Source organism: Ovis canadensis, chromosome 12 (genome assembly GCF_042477335.2).
Source record: "Ovis canadensis isolate MfBH-ARS-UI-01 breed Bighorn chromosome 12, ARS-UI_OviCan_v2, whole genome shotgun sequence".
NCBI classification, from domain to species: domain Eukaryota; kingdom Metazoa; phylum Chordata; class Mammalia; order Artiodactyla; family Bovidae; genus Ovis; species Ovis canadensis.
The window spans coordinates 50883553-50903376 of NC_091256.1; the positions used below are offsets into that span (position 1 = coordinate 50883553).

General features: G+C 41.3%; 1 long non-coding RNA gene across 1 annotated transcript in view; it reads left to right on the plus strand.

The window, feature by feature from the left end:
- LOC138416482 (uncharacterized) overlaps positions 1–4558 on the plus strand; it is a 135518-nt gene extending 130960 nt beyond the window's left edge. The window contains exon 3 of the long non-coding RNA XR_011247693.1: positions 3662–4558. This is a non-coding gene — a long non-coding RNA (uncharacterized lncRNA). The remainder of the gene's footprint in view (positions 1–3661) is intronic.
- The last annotated feature ends 15266 nt before the right edge of the window (positions 4559–19824 follow it).

Here is a 19824-nt window from a genome sequence, read left to right on the forward strand (position 1 = left end):
CACAGGCTCAGGGCTTGATCTCTGGTCAGGAATGAAGATCCCACAAGTGGTTTATTATGGCATTAAGTGAGATTAAAACAAATACCCCAAAACAAGTAACCAAAGATGAACCCCAGATGGCAGTTACAAAATCAGGCAAATAATAAATAATGGAATGCACATATATACATATACACCCATAAGTAAAATCAAAGCAATCCAGCAAATATAAAGTATAATAGATTGACCTGGCAAAGAAAGGAAATAAAAAATTATACCTACTAGTTAAGAACAAAACTAACTAAAGCACAAACTGCAAAACAAAACTAACGCAAGGTGCCAACTGGGGAATAAAGCAATCAAAACAAAACTAACAAGTATATTGAGAGGAAAGGAAAGAAAGAAAAGAAAGAAAGAACAGATATCCAAAGTTAAATAGATGTAGATAAAGAGGATTTATATACATTAAAAATTAAGTGCAAGGGGGAGAGAGCAGTAGGAGAAGCAAAAAAGAGATAAATGTAGAAAAAATAATAGCAGGTTTAAAAAATAAAATTAAAAAAGAGAGAAAAAAAAAGGAAGAAGAAAGAAAAAAAAAAAGAGGAAAATTCCACAGAACTGCAGAAGCCCAGTGTAGAGGCAGAGGTTTATAACAACAATAAAAAATGTAACAGAAAAAAACCTCAAAAGCTTAATTAGATTTCATAGTGCCAGTAAAATCAATAACTGCAATGGGGCAGGGTGGAGGAGGGGGTGCCGGGAGCCAGTGTGAGGAATCCCGCCCGTGACAAGGTCATGAGGAAGGAAGCTGACATACGCAAGGCGTGCTCAGACTTCAGGGGCCCCTCTGGAAATTCCTAAGCATGTACTCCAACAAAAATCTGCCGGCTTTTGTGCTCTGCTTTTCCAATCTTCTGACATTTTCTGGAAAAAGTCAATTCAGGGCTTTAGTCTTCTGCATTTGAAAGAGTGTTTCAATCCAAAAAACCCTCTGATGGCTTTCTAGCCTGCCTGCAGGACTCGTACAGCTGCGCGTGTGATTGTTTGAGGCCTCCTGACCGCAGGAGGCACAGGAAGCTTAAAACATCCTAGGAATGTAGGAGCTTCCGAGGAGTCAAAATCTTTAAAATAGGACTGATTACAGGTTTCATTTGTTGAGTCAATACTTGCTGCCAAATTTTCACATCCTTTATTTGTAGATATAGTTGGTATACAGAAAAACAAGTAGTAGACCTTGTATTAGCAACATTAGATCTTTGAGTTAAGTACCTTCTTTGTTATATCCCACTGCACCTTTGTTCTATAGAGATGTAACTTTAATGCTTTAAGGAGATGTAGATTAAAGGAAAACACTTCAGGGGAAACAAAATTAACATTCATTAAGGAAGAGAGCCAAAAAGTGTTAACAAGCCTCTTGGCCAGAAGATAATGTAAATCACCTGAGACCTTTTGTATACCAAATGATGTATAGAAAGAGTCTGAGCTGCGAACGTTACATAATTTTGTGTTACCCATTGATCTCTGTGTTTTATCAAAAGTATAAAAGGCCTTCTGAACAATAAAGGATGGGACCAGCTTCTCGGACCAGTTTCTGGGACTAGTCTCTCGGCCTGGTTTCTTGGGACTCTGGCTCCCCCCGTGTCTTTCTCTCTCTCTTCTTCTCTCCCTTTCCCTCTCTCTGCTCTTTACTTTAACTTCAGGCTGAATCTCCACCTGGGGCGCGGAGGCTCTCCAGGTCTACTTACTTGCCCTGGCTGTTAAGACTCGCACGAAAGGGAGCTTAAGGCGAGGCACCCTTAGATATTCAAGCGGGCGCCGGTGGCCCAACGTAGATGGTGCAAATTCCTTGTCTGGAATTTTATTGGTCTTCCGCGTAAACCAAGCTATTCAGCCCTCTTCCTCCACTTAATCTTCCTACTACACTATAGTTTCTTAATCTAATCTTATATCAATCAATAAACAAGTCTTTCCACGCCAACGCCGTCCACCCTTCGAATTCCCTGGATCCACCGGGGCTGGACCCCGGCAAGGGGGGAAAAAAAAATCTGAAAGAATCTACAGAGCAAGTGAAAACAAATAATAAATGTTTTTCTTGGGTCACTGCAGTCAGTGTCCTTTCCCTCACTGGGAGTCACAGTCCACCTCACCTCCCTAGGATGCTCTCCAACACTGTGCTGATCTCTGCACCTGCTGTGGGGGCAGCTCAGATGCTAATCTAGTCCTACTCCTGTGTGTTCTTGCCTCCAATGTCCACAGCTATCAGAACTAGTGCGTTTTCTTTTGTGGGAACTCTCAATGTCCTTTCGTATATGCCATAGACACAGAGTCTGCCTAGTTGGTCGTTTGGATTAATGTTCAGCTTGTACAATTTGTGGGAAGGTTTTGAGTCTTTTTCCTTAGCCACACTGCCCCTGGGTTTCAAGAGTGGTTTTATTTCCACCTTTGCATGTGGGTCATCCACTGGGGTTTGCTTTTGAGGCTGTTCTGGAGGATTTGGGTCTGCCACAGTGAGTGCCAGGTGTGGAGGTTGTGCAGCTGCTTGGGTTACAGGGATTCTGGCAGCACCAACTACTAAGGGGAGTTGGCAGCTAGGGCTGCAGGAAATATAGTGCTCTAGAAGGGTATGGCAACCAGTATTGGCTAATATGCTCCAGTATTCTTGCCTGGAGAAGCCCCTTGACAGAGAAGCCTGGCATGCCACAGTCTACAGGGTCATAAAGAGCTGGATATGATTGAAGTGACCCTTCATGGATAGATTCAAAACTTGTTTTGCCTATGACAGTTCTGCCTCTGTGAGGTTGAGCACAAAGATGGCACAGCTGCTTGGCTTACAGGGACCCTGGCAGCACCAAGTGTGCAGGAATATGGACTGTCTCTGCCACAGGAGTTATGGCCCTATCAGAGTCTTTTTTTGAGCCTCTTGTAGCAGCTGATCAGAAGGCCTCTTTGGCCAGTCTTTCTCCATAGCTCTGCCTATTCAGACACTTAGAGGGCTCCCTTACCTGGGATACTTCTCTGTTGTTTCGTACATCAGGCATATAAAGGGGACCCCCTGGCTGCAGTCCTACTCAGTAGATTGGCATGTCAGGCACTTAAAGGGGCACCTTGGGTAGGGTCCTACTCTGTAGTTCCATGCATCAGGTGTATGATGGGCCAGCCTCTCTGTTGTTCAGCTCTGGATGCTGGAGTGTGGGGAGAGAGATGCTATGGTGATGGCTCCACCCACTACGTGTTACTCAGCAGTATCACCTTCTTCCATGGCTGCCTGTCTTTCCTCCACAGGCATTTCCCACCACAATCTCTTCCCTCACATCCCCTCTATCCATCTCTCTGCAGTCAATAGCAGCCCTCATACTGGATTTCTCCACAATCCTTAAACTCCAGCTCCAAGCTGCTGTGCCTTCTAGGGAACCTGCATCCCTGCCCAGGGTATATGTGGCTGTGGCAAGGCCTGTCTCATTCTCATTCCATTTAGGCTGCCACAGATTAGCTGTTTCACTCTCAATCTTAAATGTTTCTCCTCTGACTCAGTCAATTTCCCAGATGTGGGGATAGGACCCCTGCTTCAGTTCCCCCACCTGCCAAGGGCATGTGCAGTCCTACTAACACTCCTGTTTTTCCCCCTAGTTCCTTCATCCTACTGAGTTTTGCGTGGTTCTATATATTCTTTTCTTCTGGTTAGGTACTCCTGTCCACTCTCAGCTGGTATTCTGCATGCACTTCTGTGTCTGAAGGTGTATTCCTGATGTGTCCGTGGAGAGAGATGTATTCCACGTCCACCTACTCCTCTGCCATCTTGGAGAAGATTCTTGAGAGTCTCTTGGACAGAAAGAGATCAAACCAGTCAATCCTAAAGGAAACCAACCCTGAATATTCATTGGAAGGATTGATGCTGAAGCTGAAGCTCCAATACTTTGCCACCTAATGCAGAGAGCCAACTCATTGGAAAAGACCCTGATGCTAGGAAAGACTGAAGGCAAGAGAAGGGGTGTATGTGTGGGTGTGAACGTGTAACTGATGATTTTTTGTAAGCCTCTTAAGGGTTAGAACTTTGCCTAATTTACAGGGTCTGAGACTGATTTCCAACCGGGACAGAGGTGGGAAGGGCCAACAAAAATCATCTATGAGTTTCCTCACAAGTACAACCTTTCCCACCTCAACCTCCCTCTCCTGGAAGATTCTGAGACAATCATCAAAATGAGCCATGATTACTGATGAGAACCTACGTTATTCCTGAGATGTTTTTGCATAAGAAAAATGATGAAAAACCAGATCCTAAACAATAATATTGCATATTTGTTTAATTCAATTGAGAATGGTCATGTGCTTCATGGTATTTTAAAGTTATAGATATATATAATTATATTAGAAGATTATGTCAACTATGTAAATTATTGGAAATGTGAGATAATGTGAAGTAAGTAGGATATACTCATATAAAATAATATGAGTACAATGACTTTATGTATGTAAGATATTCAGGATATTTTACAGAACTGAATAATGCAATTAGCTTTTGTTTAAATTTTATTGGATCCTTTTCTTTCAAAATTGGGTAAATAAAAACCTCAGTATTCCATGACAGATCTTCTATACAAAATTAACTCTCCAGATGCTTCTGGCAATCAAGATCTTTTTACCAAATTAATGTGTGAATGACTTCTGTAGAAATTCCCCTCAGAAATATACAGAACATAAAGTCCTAAGGGATAAACCCTTTTTTTGTTTGTACTTCTCAGCTTTCTTGACCCCCAAACTCTTTCCCCAAGGGACACCTGTTAATATTTCCCAGACCTATTGTCTGCATAACAGCCTCAGGGAAAATATGGGTTCAGGGTTTATTTCCCCATGTCCATGGGCTTTGGTGACTCATCTTGAGCTTTTCCTGTTACAACAGGATGAGGAGCCCCTTAATAGGATCTTAAAATTGTGTTTCTCTTTACCTTGTCAATTATTTAAAAGGACTTTGAATATTATATCTGATGACATTTTCAATACATATTTCTATAGACTCTTTTCTTGAAATATATTGGTCAAAATGAGACTATATCATAAGATAGGACAAATCCTATAGCTCTTATTATATACTGCCAGATGACCCTCCAGTTGATTGAACAACTTCATTATTTTATGAAGTATAAATGTATTTTACATTAATTCAGTGAATATAAAGTAGTACCTTAATCTTATTTTAAATTATATTCTTCAATTATTACAAAGGTTGAAACTTCCCCACGTTTTGTCACCATGTTTACTAATCTATAAATTACTCACATCATCTTAATTCTTGTTAAACTTAGCTATCTTTATGAAAAGTTAGAAATATACTCAGGAAGTAGAAATGGAAACTGAATACAAACTACTTGATTTTTTTTTTAAACATGGGACTAAAAAATCAGGCCCAGTTGACTGAACTAGAAGAAGGCAGCCTCACCTCTTCCCTCTCCCCAAATCCCACCCTCTCTTCTCTCCCCAGAGAATATAAGCTTCATGAAAGCAAGGAGCATGTCAGTCTTTTCATTTACACTGTGCTTGTCATGCAGTTGGTACTTAATAAATAGTAATGGAGAGAAAGAAGAAGGAAACAAGGGAGGGATGGAGGGAGGCCTTGTCCTTCTCAAAAATGTCCTAGTAATTACATTATCCTTGAATTTATTTAGCATTTAGCAACATAAAATGTACTGTAATTCTTTTTTTTTTTTCATATTTTCTTGATCAAGTCACATAAACCCACTGGCTCCATTTTACTGGAGGGATCTGGGAGGAGATTCTCTGAGGTTCCATTTGACATTTGAATCAATTCTAATGAGATGGATGAAACTGGAGCTGATTATACAGAGTGAAGTAAGCCAGAAAGAAAAACATCAATACAGTATACTAACACATATATATGGAATTTAGAAAGATGGCAATGATGGACCTGTATGCAAGACAGCAAAAAAGACACAGATGTGTATAGCGGACTTTGGGACTCAGAGGGAGAGGGAGAGGGTGGGATGATTTGGGAGAATGGCATTGAAACGTATACTATCATGTAAGAATTGAATCACCAGTCTATGTCTGATGCAGGATACAGGATGCTTGGGGCTGGTGCATGGGGATGACCCAGAGGGATGTTGTGGGGAGGGAGGTGGGAGGGGGAGTCATGTTTGGGATCGCATGTACACCAGTGGTGGATTCATGTCAATGTATGGCGAAACCAATACAGTATTGTAAAGTAAAATAAAGTAAAAATAAAAATTAAAAAAAAAAAAGATGATGCTGGGATCTGAAAGATATATTCCAAGAAGAACTTCAGTCCAAAATTCACTAGAGAAAAAAATTTACATATCCAGTACAAGCAGGAGTGTCCCTTTTTTGGACTTTCCCCATCCCTTGCACGAATGGGCACACACACACATGATCGCACACACACACATGATCACACGCTAATTCCTGCCTGAGAATCTTTGCTCTGGGAGTTTCCCCTCCTAAAATACCCTATCCTTTCCTCTCTGCTCACCTACATCCTTCCTACTCTTCAAAGCTTTGCATAAGTTGTGTTTGAAGCCAAAGAATCGTAAAGCTGCTGCCTCTATATTGTCTTGACTTTCTGTTTTTCCTCTTACAAGTGTTAAGATTCCTTTGAGCCCCTCCAGACTTCTCCAGTAAAGATGGCCATTAGCTCCAGCAGATCACCCCACAGGGACCCTGTCCCTGCCCACTTCTGATGAAACTCTCAGACCTTGGAGAGGTCCCTGGCCATGCCCCGGGGCAATCCCCCCAGGCCTGGAGCTGACGTGGTTTGAACTCCCACGCAGAGCTGCTCTGCCCTACTTCTGGATTTTACTGTAACTTGCTTAGCAGCCAGAGGTGCTGAAGATGCAGAAAGGCCCTGTGGGTTTGCTTTTGATAATGTTTCCAAAACTGTTAGCATTTCCTGCCCTTGTTAATAGTCTCCTTGAACTCTTTTTTTTCTTTTTTCTTTTCTTTTTTTGTGGTCATTGCCTGTCCTTCCTGGGCTTCATTCCATTATTCCTTATTATTCATTTTGGTTATTTACAGCTCTCTTTCTCAGTGTTTCTCATCAGCATGCTATGACTTTCCGCATTCCATTTCTGTCTCCTTTTTCCCATACTACCCTCCCCCAAATACCCTGATCTCCCCTGCCTTTCTTGCTTCTGTTATCACGGTCACATCTTTCCTCTGGCATCCAGTTCAGTTCAGTGGCTCAGTTGTGTCTGACTCTTTGCGACCCCTGTCCCTTTTTTTAATGTTATTTAAGTAACAAGCTTCTTAAGGAAAAAAGAACCCAAGTCATTTAGTGGAATATTTGATGTCAGACCAATCTTAGTTCAAATTTGACTTCTGACCCTAGTTGTTTGACCTTGGGTGAGTTACTTCAACTGATTTGAGTCTCACCTTTATCCTCTCTTCAAGAGGGATGATGGGGCTTCCTAGGTGGTGCAGTGTTAAAGAACCCGCCTATCAATACAGGAGACATAAGAGACATGGGTTAGATCCCTGGGTCAGGAAGATCCCCTGGAGAAGGAAATGGCAACCCACTTCAGTATTCTTGCCTGGGAAATCCCATGGACAGAGGAGCCTGACAGGCTACAGTCTGTGGGGTTGCAAAGAGTCAGACACAACTGAATGACTTTATACACATACACACACACACAAAGAGGGATGATACATTTCAAGTTTCACGTATTGTAAGGTTCAACAAGTTACTTTCAGAGAGTGCTTGATATCTAACAGGTAATATTTCTCTTCTATTTCTATTTGCTACCTTTTTATGATGAGATTTCTCTATTTGTCTGTGATTGTTAGCTTTCTGTTCGTTCATTTATCCAGCAAGCACTTGAGCACTGAGTACAGGGGAGGCATGGGTAGGATTGGAGATACGTTGATGAAATGTGCTAGGCAATGTCACTGCTCTCAGAGTTTATAGGCTAGTGGGAAATTCAGGCTAGTAAACTGGCATCTCACTCATCATCCTCCTCACCACCCCCCTTAGGTAAATCTTCATGAGCACATGTTTCCATGTGTCAGATACTGTGTTTCATGTTAGAATCCCACATGAGTACCACTTCCCCTCGAGGAGCTGCAGCTTTACAACTGCTTTATGTGTCAGAGAGAATGATGATTCAAAGAAAGAAGTGACCATTTATGGAGTGGGTCAGGGAGAGGAGAAGGGTGTGGGGTGGGCTTCACTGAAGAGGTGAGTCTGGCAGGGGTTGCAGATTATGTTCAGGGCTGTGGAGTTGGGTTCCAGAGCAAGCTCTATATCTGAAAGATAACAATATGAAGTCATATGGCTCTCCTGGGCAATGGGAGTGCTGTAAGGAATTTAGTTCTGTTGGTGTATAAGCAACAAGGTGGGGAATGGTAGGAAATGTGCTGACTAGTCATGAAGGACTTGACTTGAATGCCATGACTGAGAGTTTGTGTTTTGGAAGCACAGGAGAGTCAGTAAAGTACATACAGAAATTCATTTAAGAAATCCAAATCTACTGGGTTTGTATAGCACAGGGAACTCTACTAAGTATTCTGTAAAACTTATAGGGAAGGAACTTGAAAAAGAATGGGGAAAATAGTGTGTTAAGTTGCTCAGTCATGTCCAACTCTTTGAGACCCCACTGACTGTAGCCCACCAGGCTCCTCTACCCAAGGAATTCTCTGGGCAAGAATACTGGAGTGGGTAGCCATTCCCTTCAGTAGGGGATTCACAACCCAAGGAGTGAACCTGGGTCTTCTGCATTGCAGGCAGATTCTTTACTGTCTGAGCCACCATGGAAATACACACACACACACATATATATATATACACACACACACACATACATACATACACACACACGTACTGGATTCACTGTGCTGTATACCTGAAACTAGCACAACACTGTAAGTCAACCATACTCCAGTCAATTTTTTTTTTTAAAAAGAGGTAGATAGCAAAGAGTCAGAAGGCAGGGGATCGAGGAACTAGGATGCTATGTCTCCCTAACAAATGAGGAAACTAAGGTATGGAGAGGAAAAGGAGCAGTTTTCAAGGTCATAGAAGGGACAAGATGGGATTCAGACCTAGGTAACCTGACTCTAGAGCCTACATTCTAGCATGTTTGATGAACTGAAAATGAAATAACACATAACTGTAAACCTTAAATTTTAGTTTAGTCAGTCATAAACTTTATGTTTAGTTTTTAAAGTTCATTTATTTTCATTTGTAACTGACATGGAGTATAGTTGATTTACAATGTTGTGTTAGTTTCAGGTGTACAGTTAAGGGATTCAGTTGTACATATGCATTTATCTATCCTTTTTCAGATTCTTTCCCATATAGGTTATTATAGAACACCAAGTAGAGTTCTTTGTGCTGTACAGTAGATCCTTGTTGATTATTTTATATATAATAGTGTATATATGGTAATCCCAAACTTCAGATTTATCCCTCCAACCCCCCTCCACCTTTCCCCTTTGTTAATCGTGTTTGCTATCTAAGTCTCTGAGTCTGTTTCTCTTTTGTACAAATATTTTTCTACACTGAGAACAATTTTTTTAGGTTCCACATAAAAGTGATATCATATATTTGTCTTTCTCTGTCTGACTTTATATGATAATTTCTAGGTTCATCTATGTTGCTGCAAATGGCATTTCATTTTTTTATGGCTTAATAATATCTGATTGTGTATATATACCGCATCTAAATACATTCATCTGTTGGATATTTAGATTGCTTCCATGTCCTGTTGTAAATAGTGGCTGTAATGAACATTGGGGTGCATGAATCTTTTTGAATTATGAATTTCTTCAGGTATATGCCCAGGAGTAGGATTTCTGGGCCATATGGTAGTCCTATATTCAGTTTTTTCAGGAACTTCCATATAATTGTCCACAGTGGCTGTTCCAATTTACAGTCCCAGCATTCCAGCTTACATTTCCTACAGTGTAGTAGGGTTGCCTTTTATCCAAATTCTCTCCAGCATTTATGTTTGTAGACTTCTTGATGATGGCCATTTCTGACTGGTGTGAGGTGGGACCTCATTGCAGTTCTGATTTGTGTTTCTCTACTAATTGGCTACGAGCCAGCTCACTGGGTGCAGGTGGCTGCGGGCTGGCTCACTGGGCGCTGCTGAGAGGAGCCACCCCACTTCTGAGGTCAGGAGTAGCAGCCTAGAGTGCCAGGCTGCGACGGCGCAGGAACGGCTGAGAGGAGCTACCCTGCGTCTGAGGTCAGGGGCGGCGGCCAAGAGGAGCTACCCTGTGTCCGAGGTCAGTGGCAGTGGCTGGGAGGAGCTACCCCACGTCCGAGGTCAGTGGCGGCCAGGAGAAGACACCCTGCCTGAGATCAGGGGCGGCCAGGAGAAGCCACCTCGAGCCCGAGGCCAGGGGCGGTGACCTTGAGGAGCCACCCCGAGCAAGAGGCCAGGGGTGGCAGCTGGGAGGAGCCACCCACGCCCAAGGCCAGGGCTGGCGGCCGGGAGGAGCAACCCGAGGAGTGGTGGCTGCACAGGTGCAGGAGGGCCTAGAGGAGCTATCCCACGTTGAAGGTCAGGAACAGTGGTGGTAAGGAGATACCCCTTGTTCAAGGTAAGGAAGAGCTGCTGTGCTTTGCTGGAGCAGCCGTGAAGAGATACCCCACGCCAAGGTAAGAGAAACCCAAGTAAGATGGTAAGTGTTGCAAGAGGGCATCAGAGGGGAGACACACTGAAACCATACTCACAGAAAACTAGTCAATCTAATCACACTAGGACCACAGCCTTGTCTAACTCAATGAAACCAAGCCATGCCTGCGGGGCAACCCAAGATGGCGGGTCATGGTGGAGAGGCCTGACAGAATGTGGTCCACTGGAGAAGGGAATGGCAAGGCACTTCAGTATTCTTGCCTTGAGAACCCCATGAACAGTAGGAAAAGGCAAAATTATAGGATACCAAAAGAGGAACTCCCCAGGTCATTGGGTGCCCAATATGCTACTGGAGATCAGTGGAGAAATAACTCCAGAAAGAATGAAGGGATGGAGCCAAAGCAAAAACACCACCCAGTTGTGGATGGGACTGGTGATAGAAGCAAGATCCGATGCTGTAAAGAGCAATATTGCATAGGAACCTGGAATGTCAGGTCCATGAATCAAGGCAAATTGGAAGTGGTCAAACAAGAGATGGCAAGGGTGAACGTCGGCATTCTAGGAATCAGCAAACTAAAATGGACTGGAATGGGTGAATTTAACTCAGATGACCGTTACATCTACTACTGCAGGCAGGAATCCCTCAAAAGAAATGGAGTAGCCATCATGGTCAACAAAAGAGTCCGAAATGCAGTACTTGGACGCAAACTCAAAAACGGCAGAATGATCTCTGTTCGTCTCCAAGGCAAACCATTCAATATCACAGTAATCCAAGTCTATGCCCCAACCAGTAATGCTGAAGAAACTGAAGTTGAATGGTTTTATGAAGACCTACAAGATCTTTTAGAACTAACACCCAAAAAAGATGTCATTTTCATTATTGGTGACTGGAATGCAAAAGTAGGAAGTCAAGAAACACCTGGAGTAACAGGCAAATTTGGCCTAGGAATGCGGAATGAAGCAGGGCAAAGACTAATAGAGTTTTGCCAAGAAAATGCACTGGTCGTAGCAAACACCCTCTTCCAACAACACAAGAGAAGACTCTACACATGGACATCACCAGATGGTCAACACCAAAATCAGATTGATTATATTCTTTGCAGCCAAAGATGGAGAAGCTCCATACAGTCAACAAAAACAAGACCGGAAGCTGACTGTGGCTGAGATCATGAACTCCTTATTGCCAAATTCAGACTTAAATTGAAGAAAGTAGGGAAAACCACTAGACCATTCAGGTATGACCTAAATCAAATCCCTTATGATTATACAGTGAAAGTGAGAAATAGATTTAAGTGCCTAGATCTGATAGATAGAGTGCCTGATGAACTATGGACTGAGGTTCGTGACATTGTACAGGAGACAAGGATCAAGACCATCCCCAAGAAAAAGAAATGCAAAAAGGCAAAATGGCTGTCTGGGGAGGCCTTACAAAGAGCTGTGAAAAGAAGAGAGGTGAAAAGCCAAGGAGAAAAGGAAAGATATAAGCATCTGAATGCAGAATTCCAAAGAATAGCAAGAAGAGATAAGAAAGCCTTCTTCAGCAATGAATGCAAAGAAATAGAGGAAAAGAACAGAATGGGAAAGACTAGAGATCTCTTCAAGAAAATTAGAGATACCAAGGGAACATTTCCTGCAAAGATGGGCTCGATAAAGGACAGAAATGGTCTGGACCTAACAGAAGCAGATGATATTATGAAGAGGTGGCAAGAATACATGGAAGAACTGTACAAAAAAGATCTTCACGACCCAGATAATCATGATGATGTGATCACTAATCTAGAGCCAGACATCTTGGAATGTGAAGTCAAGTGGGCCTTAGAAAACATCACTATGAACAAAGCTAGTGGAGGTGATGGAATTCCAGTTGAGCTGTTTCAAATCCTGAAAGATGATGCTGTGAAAGTGCTGCACTCAATATGCCAGTAAGTTTGGAAAGCTCAGCAGTGGCCACAGGACTGGAAAAGGTCAGTTTTCATTCCAATTCCAAAGAAAGGCAATGCCAAAGAATGCTCAAACTACCACACAATCGCACTCATCTCACATGCTAGTAAAGTAGTGCTCAAAATTCTCCAAGTCCAGACTTCAGCAATACATGAACCGTGAACTTCCAGATGTTCAAGCTGATTTTAGAAAAGGCAGAGGAACCAGAGATCAAATTGCCAACATCCGCTGGATCATGGAAAAAGCAAGAGAGTCCCAGAAAAACATTTATTTCTGCCTTATTGACTATGCCAAAGCCTTTGACTGTGTGGATCACAATAAACTCTGGACAATTCTGAAAGAGATGGGAATACCAGACCACCTAACCTGCCTCTTGAGAAATCTGTATGCAAGTCAGGAAGCAACAGTTAGAACTGGACATGGAACAACAGACTGGTTCCAAATAGGAAAAGGAGTACATCAAGGCTGTATATTGTCAACCTGCTTATTTAACTTATATGCAGAGTACATCATGAGAAACGCTGGGCTGGAAGTAACACAAGCTGGAATCAAGATTGCCGGGAGAAATATCAATAACCTCAGATATACAGATGACACCACCCTTATTGCAGAAAGTGAAGAGGAGCTAAAAAGCCTCTTGATGAAAGTGAGAGGAGAGTGAAAACATTGGCTTAAAGCTCAAAATTCAGAAAAAGAAGGTCATGGTATCTGGTCCCATCACTTCATGGGAAATAGATGGGGAAACACTAGAAACAGTGTTAGACTTTATTTTTTTTTGTCTCCAAAATCACTGCAGATGGTGACTGCAGCCATGAAATTAAAAGACGCTTACTCATTGGAAGAAAAGTTATGACCAACCTAGATAGTATATTCAAAACAGAGACATTACTTTGCCAAGTAAGGTCCGCCTAGTCAAGGCTATGGTTTTTCCTGTGGTCATGTATGGATGTGAGTGTTGGACTGTGAAGAAGACTGAGCGCTGAAGAATTGATGCTTTTGAACTGTGGTGTTGGAGAAGACTCTTGAGAGTTCCTTGGACTGCAAGGAGATCCAACCAGTCCATTCTGAAGGAGATCAACCATGGGATTTCTTTGGAAGGAATGATGCTAAAGCTGAAGCTCCAGTACTTTGGCCACCTCGTGCGAAGAGTTGACTCATTGGAAGATACTGTGATGTTGGGAGAGACTGTGGGCAGGAGGAGAAGGGGATGACCCAGGATGAGATGGCTGGATGGCATCATGGACTCGTTGGATGTGAGTCTGAGTGAACTCCGGGAGATGGTGATGGACAGGGAGGCCTGGCGTGCTGCGATTCATGGGGTCACAAAGAGTCGGACATGACTGAGCAACTGAACTGAACTGAATAATTAGCAATGTTGAGCATCTTTTCATGTGCTTTTTGACCATCTATATGCTTTGGAGAAATGTGCATTTAGACATTTAGGTCTCCCCATTTTTCAACTGGGAATTTTTCTTTTTTTTTTTGAGCTGCACCACCTGTTGCCCTTGTCATTTGTACTATTTGCAAGTACTTTTATTTCTCATTCTGTAGATTGTCTTTTCATTTTGCTTATGCTTTCCTTTGCTGCGCAAAAGCTTTAAATTTAATTAGGTCCGAATTTTTTGCTTTCATTTTTCATTACCCTAAGATGTGGATCCAAACTATATTTTTATTGCTGTGATTTATGTCGCAAAGTGTTCTATGTTTTCCCTGTAAGGGTTTTATAGTGTCCAGTCTTGCATTTAGATCTTTAATTCATTCTGAGTTTATTTCTGTATATGGTATTAGAGGATGTTCTAATTTCACTCTTCTGCATTTAGTGGTCTAGTTTTTCAAGTGCCACTTATTGGCGAGACCGTCTTTGTTGTATATTCTTGCCTCCTTTTGTCAGATTAATTGACCATAGGTGTGTGGGTTTATTTCTCCTGTTCCATTGATCTTTAAGTCTGTCTTTGTGCCAGTGCTACACTATTTTGATTTCTGTAGCTTTATAATATAGTCTGAAGTCAGGGAGACTTATTTCTCCAGCTCCATTTTTCTTTCTCAAGATTGCAGGTACTATTTGGGGGCTTTTGTTTTTCCACACAAATTTTAAGATTTCTTGTTCTAGATCTGCAAAAAATAATATTGGTAATTTGATAGGGATTGCATTGAGTCTGTAGATTACCTTGGGTATTATAGTGATTTTGACAATATTGATTCTTCCGATCCAAGAATACGGCACACTTTTCCCCGTGTCATCTTCAATTTCTTTCATCAGTATCATAGTTTTTGGAGTATAGGTCTTTTGTCTCCTCAGGTAGGTTTATTTCTAGGTATTTTATTCTTTTTGATTTAATGGTAAATGAAATTGTTTCCCTAATTTCTCTTTCTCATCTTTCATGGTTAATATATAAAAATGCAACAGATTTCTGCATATTAATTTTGTATCGTGCAGTTTATGAAATTCTGATTAACTGTAATAGTTTTCTAGTAGCATCTTCAAGGTTTCTTGTGTATAGTATCATGTCATCTGAAAACAGTGACAGTTTGGCTTCTTTTCCAATTTGTATTCTTTTTTATTCCCTTTTTGCTCTCTAATTGCCATGTCTAGGACTTCCAAAGCAATCTTGAATAAAAGCAGCCAGAATAGACATCCTTGTCTTGTTCCTGATTGTAGAAGAAATGCTTTCAGGTTTTCCCTATTGAGCATGATGTTAGCTGTGTGTTTGTCACATACTGCCTTTATTATGTTGAGGTATGTCCCCTTTATGCTTACTTTCTGGGGAGTTTTTATCATCAATGGATGTTGGATTATGTCAAAAGATTTCCTGCATCTATTGAGGTGGTCATGTGGTTTTTATGCTTCAGTTTGTTAATGTAGTATGTCACATTGATTGATTTACACATATTAAAAAATACTTGCATCCTTGGGATAAATCCCACTTGATTATAGCTTGTGATTCCTTAATATATTGCTGGATTCTGTTTACTAAGATTTCGTTGAAGATTTCTGCATCTATGTGTATTAGTGATATTGGCCTATAATTTTCCTTCTTTGTTGTATGTTTGGTTTTGGTATTAGAGCGACAGTGGCCTCATAGAAAAATTTTGGAAGTGTTCCTTTCTCTTAAGTTTTTTAGAATAGTTTCAGAAGGATAGGTGTTAACTTTTCTCCAAGTGTTTGATAGAATTTATCCATGAAGCCATCTGGTGCTGGACTTTTGTTTGGGAATTTTTAAGTCACAGTTTCAACTTCAGTGCTTGTGATTGGTCTGTTCATATTTTCTGTTTCTTTCTGGTTCAGTCATGGGAGATTGTAGCTTTCTAAGGATTTGTTCATTTCTTCTTGGTTGTCCATTTATTGGCATAGAGTTGCTTGAAGTATTCTCTTATGATCCTTTACCTTTTTGTGGTATTAGTCGAAACTTTTCAATTTCTAATTTTATTGATTTGAATCCTCTCCCATCACTTATTCCTACTCTGATCTTTATAACTTCTTTCCTTCTACTAACTTTGAGTTTTGTTTATTCTTCTTTCCCTAGTTGCTTTGGATGTAAGTTTAGGTTGTTTATTTGAGATTTTTCTTGTATTGCCATAAACTTCCCTCTTAGAACTGCTTTTGTTGCATCCCATAGGTTTTGGGTCATTGTGTTTTCATTGTCATTTGTCACTAGGTATTCTTTTATTTCCTCTTTGACTTCTTCAATGATCTATTTATTGTTTAGCAGTGTATCATTTCTCTTCCATGTGTTTATGTTGGTTTGTTTGTTTATAGGTTTTTATTTTTCTTTTAGTTGATTTATTTTCTCATAGTGTTGTGGTTGGAAAAGATGCTTAATATGATTTCAACTTTCTTAAATTTACTGATGCTTGATTTGTGGCCCAACATGTGAACTATTTGGGGAATGTTCTAAGTGTACTTGAAAAGAATGTGTATTCTGCTTTCAGATGGAATGCTCTATAATTATCAATTAAGTCTGTTTGATCTAATGTGTCGTTTAAGGCCTGTATTTCCTTACTGATTTTCTGTCTGGATGATCTGTCCATTGATATAAGTGGCATGTTAAAGTCCCCCACTATTATTGTGTTACTGTCAATTTTTCCTGTTATGGCTGTTAACATTTGTCTTATATATTAAGGTCCTCCTATGTTGGGTGCTTTGGAGAAGGCAATGGCAACCCACTCCAGTACTCTTGCCTGGAAAATCCCATGGATGGAGGAGCCTGGTAGGCTGCAGTCCATGGGGTCGCGAAGAGTCGGACGCAACTGAGCGACTTCACTTTGACTTTTCACTTTCATGCATTGGAGAAGGAAATGGCAACCCACTCCAGTGTTCTTGCCTAGAGAATCCCAGGGATGGGAGAGCCTGGTGGGCTGCCGTCTATGGGGTCGCATAGAGTCGGACACGACTGAAGTGACTTAGTAGCAGCAGCAGCAGCATGTTGGGTGCATACTTATTTGCAATTGTTATATCTTCTTGAATTGATCCCTTGATTATTATTTATCCTTCTTTGTCTCTTATAACAGACTTTATTTTAAAGTAAAGACTGTTACTATTTTGTCTGATATGAATATTGCTACTCCAACTTTATTTTGATATTTATTTGCATAGAATAGCTTTCCCCATCCCCTCACTTTCAGTCTCTCTGTGTCCTTAGATCTAAAATGGGTCTCTTGTAGACAGCATATATATGGGTCTTGTTTTTGTATCTATCAAGGCAGTCTATGTTTTGGAGCATTTAATCCATTTACATCTAAGGTAATTATCAATATGTGTGTCTTACTGCCATTTTGTTAACTGTTTTGGATTTGTTTTTGTTTTTTCTTCCTTCCCTGTTTTGTTCTCTTCTTTTTTGATTTGATATCTATCTTCAGTATTATGCTTGAATTCTTTTTCTGTGTGTGTATGTATATATCTAGTGTAGAATTTTGGTTTGCATTTACCATGAGGTTTTCGTACAAGAGTCTACACACATGCACAAGTTGTTTTTAAGTTGCTGGTCTCTTAATTTCCAATGCACCCAATAGCCTGCATTTGTATTCTCTTCTCATGATTGCTGGTTTTGAGATCACATTTGTGTATGGATGATTTCCTATCTTTTCTGTATGTTTACCTTTACCAGCAAGCTTTCCCAGTCATAATTTTCTTGTTTCTATTTAAGGCCTTTTCTTTTCCATTTACAGAATTCCCTTTTGCATTTCTTGTAATGTTGGTTTGGTGGTGCTGAATTCTCTTTAGCTTTTGCTTGTCTGTAAAGCTTTTGATTTCTTTGTCAACTCTGAATGAGAGCCTGGCTGGATAGAGTATTCTTGGTTGTAGGTTTTTCCCTTTCATAACTTTAAATATATTGTGGCACTACCATGAAATTAAAAGATGCTTACTCCTTGGAAGGAAAGTTATGACCAACCTAGATAGCATATTCAAAAGCAGAGAGATTACTTTGCCAAAAAAGGTCTGTCTAGTCAAGGCTATGGTTTTTCCAGTGGTCATGTATGATTGTGAGAGTTGGACTGTGAAGAAAGCTGAGCACCGAAGAATTGATGCTTTTGAACTGTGGTGTTGGAGAAGACTTTTGAGAGTCCCTTGGACTGCAAGGAGATCCAACCAGTCCATTCTAAAGGAGATCAGTCCTAGGTGTTCTTTGGAAGGACTGATGCTAAAGCTGAAACTCCAATACTTTGGCCACCTCATGCGAAGAGTTGACTCATTGGAAAAGACTTTGATGCTGGGAGGGATTGGGGGCAGGAGAAGGGGACGACCGAGGATGAGATGGCTGGATGGCATCACCGACTCAATGGATGTGAGTCTGAGTGAACTCCGGGAGTTGGTGATGGACAAGGAGGCCTGGTGTGCTGCAATTCATGGGGTCACAAAGAGTCAGACACGACTGAGTGACTGAACTGAACTGAACTGACCCTCTGACCTGCAGAGTTTCTGCTGACAAATCTTCTGATAACCTTTTGGGGATTCCCTTGCATGTTATTTGTTTTTTTACCTTGTTGCTTTTAATGTTTTCTCTTTGTCTTTAATTATTGTCAGTTTGGTTAATGTGTGTCTCTCTTTGTTCCTCCTTGGGTTAATCTTGTATAGCATTGTTTGCATTTCCTGGACTTGGGTGACTGTTTCTTTTCTTGTTAGAGAAGCTTTCAGCTGTTATGTCTTTAAGTATTTTCTCAGGCCCTTTCTCACTTTCTTCCACATCTAGGGCCCCTGTAATGTGAGTATTGGTGTGTTTAATATTATTCCAGAGGTATCTTAATCTGTCCTTATTTCTTTTCATTCTTGTTTCTTTATTCTGTTCCACAGCAGAAATTTCCACCATTCAGTCTTCCAGGTCACTTATCTATTCTCCTGTCTCATTTATTCTATTAATTCCCTCTAGTATATTTTCCATTTCATTTATTGTATTATTCAATTGTTTGTTCTTTATATCTTCTAGCTCTGTTGAAAATCTCTTCTTTTTCTGGTAGATTGTCCATCTCCATGTCACTTAGTTGTTCTTCTTGGGTTTTATCTTGTTCCTTCATCTGGGACATACTCCTTTCCTCATTTTGTCTAATTATCTGTGTCTGTGTATCTGTTCTGCAGATTGTAGGATTAAAGCTCTTTTGCTTCTGGTGTCTGCCCCCTAGAAGGTGAGACTATTCTAGAGGCTTGTGCAGACTTCTTGTTGGGAGGGACTGGTGCCTGCCCACTGGTGAGTCTTGTCCCTCTATTGGGCAGACCATGTCAATTACTGTGTTTAGAGGTGACTGTGGACCGCAGAAGACTTTAGGCAGCCTGTCAGCTGGTGGGTTGGGCTGTGTTCCCACTCTGTTCATTGTTTGACCTGAGGCATCCCGCACTGGAGTCTATAGGCTATTGGGTGGGACTTTATCTTAGCATCAGAGTGGTAGCCTCTGGAAGAACTCACACTGATGAGTACTCCCCAGTACTTCTACCACCAGTGTCCTTGCCCCCACAGGGAGCCACAGCTACCCCGCCTCTCCGGTAATCCCTCCAAGATCAACAGATAGGTCTGTCCCAGTCTCCTATGAAGTCACTGGGTCCCAGTGGGCACAAGACTTTGTTTGCACCTTCCTAGCTTGGATTCCTCCAATCCTGCGGAGTTTCTGCAATCAAGCCATGCTGGCCTTCAATACCAAGTGCTCTAGGGGCCTCTCTTCCTGATGCCATACCCCCAGACTGGGGAGCCTGATGTAGGGGTCAGAATTCTCACTCCTGTGGGAGAAACTATGTTATAGAATTGTTTTCCAGTTTGTGGGGTGCCCATCTGGAAGGTATGGAATCAGTGGTATTGCAGATGTGCCTCTC